The sequence below is a fragment of the Staurois parvus genome, unplaced genomic scaffold, assembly GCF_062004578.1.
Source record: "Staurois parvus isolate SC_StPar_1 unplaced genomic scaffold, SC_StPar_1.0 ptg000049l, whole genome shotgun sequence".
Classification (NCBI taxonomy): Eukaryota; Metazoa; Chordata; class Amphibia; order Anura; family Ranidae; genus Staurois; species Staurois parvus.
In genome coordinates, this window is record NW_028317845.1 from 121,244 (window position 1) to 127,243 (window position 6,000).

Below are 6,000 nucleotides of genomic sequence, written 5' to 3' on the forward strand. Positions count from 1 at the left end.
TCTATGAGCACGCCAATTTCCTCACATGTAAAATGACAGCACATTAATAGATGCGACAGAAAAGCATGCACCCAACATTCCACAAGAAATCCAAAGCTGTAATTAACAGACTGCAATCTTAAATTCTAGTTTCTAAAGTGTATGTAAAGGCAATCTATCCCCATAGACAGATTGGGGAATGGTAAGGCCCACTGTCAAGTTTTTTTATTCTGTGTCCCCACTGGGGGGATTTATCAGCTTTGATGTTCACCATCACTGAGAGACAGTAAGGGTAGTCAGATGTCACTAGATCATGCAGTAAGAGGAAATTAAACAGAGACAGAGTGTAAGGGAGCCCATAAGTTGAAAGATTTTTTTTTTTTTTTTTTATTCAACCAGCAGGTAGAACAAAAAAAAAAAAAAAAAAAATACTCCATCCCCTCATCCGCACACTTGATGTGGATGGGAGAATCACTCTCACAGAGTTATTGTATTCTGATGGGTAGGGAAACTTCCACGCCCTCTGAAAACACTGATCAGCACTGCCAACTATAGCCAGCGGTGCTCATCATGCAGAAATTTTCCAATAGGTTAGTTGCAGAGAAGTCGAGCCTGCACATACAAGGATCGAAATTCAGCTGATCCCTGCTGAACAGGCCAAGTCTCGTACCATGTATGGAAGGCTTCAACTGAAATCAAACCGGGACAGAGGGTAAGAGGAAATCAAACAGGGACAGATGTTCTGGTGACAACTGTCGCCTCTGGTGAGATTTCCTCACCTTTCCTTCTGCATCTGCAGAACTGGAAGTGAATGATGAAAAATCTCCTCAATGAAACCGAGAGCAAAAACAACCTGATATGGAATTTTAATCCATTCCTGCTACCCAAAACTAAAATAAATAAATCTTGGCTGTCAGCATCTTCCCACTCCACACCTTTCAGCTGAAAAACTGATGGAGCCAGTCTGAAAACTGTCAGTTGGACAGGGACTAAAACCAAATAGAAGCAGCCACTTTATTTTCAGAGTTAAATTCTAACTTTAGGCTAAGGAATTAAAATTGGCAGGCAGCAAGCTTTGCCTCTTCTGCATTCTAGCTACTTACCTGTCTGCCCTCATACAGTGAGCTGCGCAGGCACAGCTCACTGTATAAATTTGGTACTGCTGAATCTAACTAAACTCCTGCGCATGCGGGCAGGGGGGAGCTCGGGGATGGCTCACCACTGAAGCTGAGGTAAATATTGCTCCGCTTTAAGCTAGCCAAAAGATTTTTTTTTTTTCCAGCTGACTGATTAAAAAAAAAAAAACAAGTTACCCAACCACACAATAGAGGTGGATGAGGGAATCATCATCCTGTCAGAATATACTGGTCAGCAGCTGTTGTTATTCATCTCAAGATGTTTTCAAATATTCCCATTTGACAGAAGCCAACCAAACAATCAACTTCTGTGGAACAGGGACAGACATACAAGGATGAAATTCAACCAGTTATGACACCAGACAATTAATGGCTTGGCAATTCAGCTGTGAGCAAAAGCAATCGTGACCCTTATGCTGCCCATACATTCTACAATTTTCTTGAGATTTTTACTTTACATTTACCAAAAACCATATAATATTAGGTCAAACCTAAAAAACACTTTCAATTGTATCCAATTAAGCAGGCCGTTGAACTACATATTTGAAGGTAAATTTAAAGGAAATTGGGCAGAAAATTGTATAGTGTATGGCCAGCCTTATTTACTACATGCCTATTACCACTTTAAATCAGTGTGCTTGGTTCCACTTAAAGCTGTGACAGTTATCAATCACTCTGTCTATAGCTGCCCTTTAATCAGGGGGTTAAGTTCCACTAAAGTAGAACTAAACTGAGAGAAAAACTCCCTGCCTACTGCCGAGTTATTGGCTTCTTGATTGTTCAGTTGGAGAGTGACAGCATCCCACACATGCGCACAAGAACAGGAGTCCATCATTTAGAGCATGCTTGGAATGGATGCTGAGCTGTGCATACGCAGCTCAGTGTGCAGTCAACAGAAGACTGCAAGCAGGCAGGAAAGTGTTATTGCAGAACAGACATAGCATGTCTCTCCTGCAACAAACAGCTGCCTGCTTGCAGTTTTTTTTACATATGTTTAGTTCCATTTTAAGCACAGTAATCCACAACAACCAATCAGATCTCAGTGTGCTTTAGGGTTGGCTCACACCAGCGTCATGCTGCAATACACAGTGGATGGTGTTTGCTGTCACCAGGTCATTGTATGCACTGTGCTCACCTCATCACAACCTTGACTTCTTTTTTGTTTCAACTTTATTGAAAAGTTAGAACATTTCCTTTCCTCTTTATGCAATGCAGTACAATGCAAGGTAGTGCAGTGCTTTGCAACATGCTGCAGTGAACAAAAAGTAGTCACCTGTTGTACTTTCTTCAGCACTGTGGTGTAATTTAAAAAGGAAAATTCTGAGTATAAACATATTAAAAAGAAAAAAAAAACCCTTCATACTCCTCTCCATGCTGCAGCATCAGACAATGTTGCAGCTGTCCCCCACCAGCTCTAAGAATAGGAACGGAGTGTACACATGATCATTGATTGCTCAGTTCTCAGTCTGCTCTGAGTTTGAGAAGAGCGACCATCAGTCACAGGCTCTCTGCTCTGCCCCTCCAGGGCTTACTGGAGCACTCGGCTGGGGAGGAGACAGGTATAACTGGCTACAGACGTCTGAGTGGATCCTGACAATACGGTCGGGATTCTTCCAGAGTGGCTCTGTGACATCAGCTGACAATGGATTTTAGCCCACTATAAACAGACTCTGGGTCACAGGAAAGCAAAAGTGCACTTTGGCTATAATTCACTTTTACAGATGCCCAGCACATCCAGTGTGATTGGGCCCTTTAATCAGTGCAGGATGGACTGTGATTGGTCAGTATGGGCTACTTTTGTCTAAGGCCAGCAGACATAGGAGGGGGGAGCAACCCATAGCAGCCAACATAGGAGGGGGTGCAGCAACCCATAGCAGCCAACATAGGAGGGGGTGCAGCAACCCATAGCAGCCAACATAGGAGGGGGTGCAGCAACCCATAGCAGCCAACATAGGAGGGGGTGCAGCAACCCATAGCAGCCAACATAGGAGGGGGTGCAGCAACCCATAGCAGCCAACATAGGAGGGAGTGCAGCAACCCATAGCAGCCAACAAAGGAGGGGGTGCAGCAGAGGCGGACTGACCATTTGGGAACTCAGGCACTGCCCAAGGGCCCGGGGTCAATAGGGGGCCACATGAGATACCCCTGGTACCTTTCTTAGGCTTTTTTGAGTGTAGTTTGAGTGTGGGCGATGACACAGGGGCCCCATGATCCCCTATTGCCCGGGTGCCCCCTGAGTTGTCAGTCTGCCCCTGGGATGCATTAACCCACAGCACCCAACATAGGAGGGGGTGCAGTAACCCACAGCACCCAACATAGGAGGGGGTGCAGTAACCCACAGCACCCAACATAGGAGGGGGTGCAGTAACCCACAGCACCCAACATAGGAGGGGGTGCAGTAACCCACAGCACCCAACATAGGAGGGGGTGCAGTAACCCACAGCACCCCAACATAGGAGGGGGTGCAGTAACCCACAGCACCCCAACATAGGAGGGGGTGCAGTAACCCACAGCACCCAACATAGGAGGGGGTGCAGTAACCCACAGCACCCAACATAGGAGGGGGTGCAGTAACCCACAGCACCCCAACATAGGAGGGGGTGCAGTAACCCACAGCACCCAACATAGGAGGGGGTGCAGTAACCCACAGCACCCAACATAGGAGGGGGTGCAGTAACCCACAGCACCCAACATAGGAGGGGGTGCAGTAACCCACAGCAACCAACATAGGAAAGGTGCAGTAACCCACAGCAACCAACATAGGAGGGGGTGCAGTAACCCACAGCACCCCAACATAGGAAGGGTGCAGTAACCAATAGCACCCAACTTAGGAGTGGTGCAGTAACCCATAGCAACCAACATAGGAGTGGTGCAGTAACCCATAGCAACAAACATAGGAGTGGTGCAGTAACCCATAGCAACCAACATAGGAAGGGTGCAGTAACCCATAGCAACCAACATAGGAAGGGTGCAGTAACCCATAGCAACCAACATAGGAAGGGTGCAGTAACCCATAGCAACCAACATAGGAAGGGTGCAGTAACCCATAGCAACCAGAGGAAGGGTGCAGTAACCCATAGCAACCAACAGAGGAAGGGTGCAGTAACCCATAGCAACCAACAGAGGAAGGGTGCAGTAACCCATAGCAACCAACAGAGGAAGGGTGCAGTAACCCATAGCAACCAACAGAGGAAGGGTGCAGTAACCCATAGCAACCAACAGAGGAAGGGTGCAGTAACCCATAGCAACCAACAGAGGAAGGGTGCAGTAACCCATAGCAACCAACAGAGGAAGGGTGCAGTAACCCATAGCAACCAACAGAGGAGGGGTGCAGTAACCCATAGCAACAAACATAGGAGGGGTGCAATAACTCACTGCAACCAGATTGTGTCACCAATGTGACCAACCAAAACTGCCGTGTGGTATGATGTGATTGGATGCTCCGGGGGACTGCATCGCCTGGTTGCCATCAGAACTGGCGGACAGACTGGAGCCAGCTCTATACACACATATCACCGAGTCATAGGAAGTGGCAGTGCCGGGCCAGCGCTCCGGTGATATCAGTAGGCAGTCAGGCACACCGCTCGCTGGGACTTGTAGTCGCCCAGAAGCTGCAGGGAAGCCCGGGTCCTCCGTGCCGAGCCATGTTAGTACTTGTAGCCCCGGTCCCAGCTCTGCAGAGGATGTAAGCTCCCAGTTACGGACAGTCTGCACAGTAGCAGTCATGTAGCACCTACATTCAAGGCGACGGGCAGGCCGGTCCGCTAAAGCTCCCCCTCTCCTCTTCACCGCCACCAACTAAGCTCCGATCCCCACTGTCAGCGCTCCAAGACGCGGCTCGGTCCTCTCAGGCACTATAGTTCGGTTTCCGGTTCCGGTCTCCGTCTTTCTCTACCCTCAGTCTGACTGAACCGCGCTCCGCCACCGGTCACGTGACGACCGACGCCCCGCCCAGCCACCAGCCAAACAAGGGAAGCGGTAGGGGCGGAGCCTTGCAATAGCTGAGTTGTCCCCGCCCCAAACTTTATTACTGAAAAGGCAATCCACTGGAAAGGAATGCACTGTACTATGTAGGACGGAGTGCCGCAGTGGTGGCTGGAGAGTGGGGGTGGGGGGGTATACGGCGGCCATGCTCCATCACAGAGGTGGTCTAATGACATGGAGGTTCCTGGAAGTAACATGTCCGCATCCGAAAGCAGCAAACCTGCCCGTACATGGGAAGTGTGGGGAGTCAGCAGCCCCGACTCGGGGTTGTGTACCGGGTGCGGACCTCCCTCCCACTACTTCCTATTGGACGGTAAACTGCCTGGACTATGAGCTTGATTTACTGAACCCGGAGAGTGCAAAATCTGCTGCAGCTCTGCATGGCAGCCAATCGGCTTCAACTTCAGCTTGTTCCGAAAAACGAAAGCTGATTGGTTTCTGTTCAGAGCTGCTCCAGATTTTGCACTCTCCAGTCTTAGTAAATCAGCCCCCGTGTGTTCTTCGTGAGCATCTATTTAGGTTAGGGTTTTGTGTTTTAGTGTCCCTCTGGTATCGTGTGCTTGCTATGCAGCATTTGTGTTCTAGTAACAAATTTGTAGATTTGCCCCTGATAACAGACTGGATTAAAGCGGTCGTAAAGGGGGGGGGGTAACTTTTATAATGTACTAGTATGCATGGCATTCTAATACATTATGTAAACCTTGCCTTATAACAAAGCCTTCACTGTCACCACTATAGAGGCTTCCATCTTCACCCGTCTTTCTTCCGGGTTCAAGAGCTACGGCTATCTGACATGCTGGACTGCGATGACGTCACTCCTGAGTATGCACACGGGAGTCCCGGGCCACGGCACACAGCTCTGAAGGAACAATACTGATATGTCATTCCTTCAGAGCACATG

General features: G+C 48.6%; 1 protein-coding gene across 4 annotated transcripts in view; it reads right to left on the bottom strand.

Annotated features, from left to right (window-relative positions):
- Positions 1 to 5,063, bottom strand: part of SAP130 (Sin3A associated protein 130) — a 58,835-nt gene extending 53,772 nt beyond the window's left edge. For all 4 annotated transcript variants that reach the window (XM_089665505.1, XM_089665489.1, XM_089665496.1 and 1 more), the window contains exon 1: positions 4,853 to 5,063. The gene's annotated coding sequence lies outside the window, so the exon portion shown is untranslated. The remainder of the gene's footprint in view (positions 1 to 4,852) is intronic.
- Between the last annotated feature and the right edge of the window lie 937 nt (positions 5,064 to 6,000).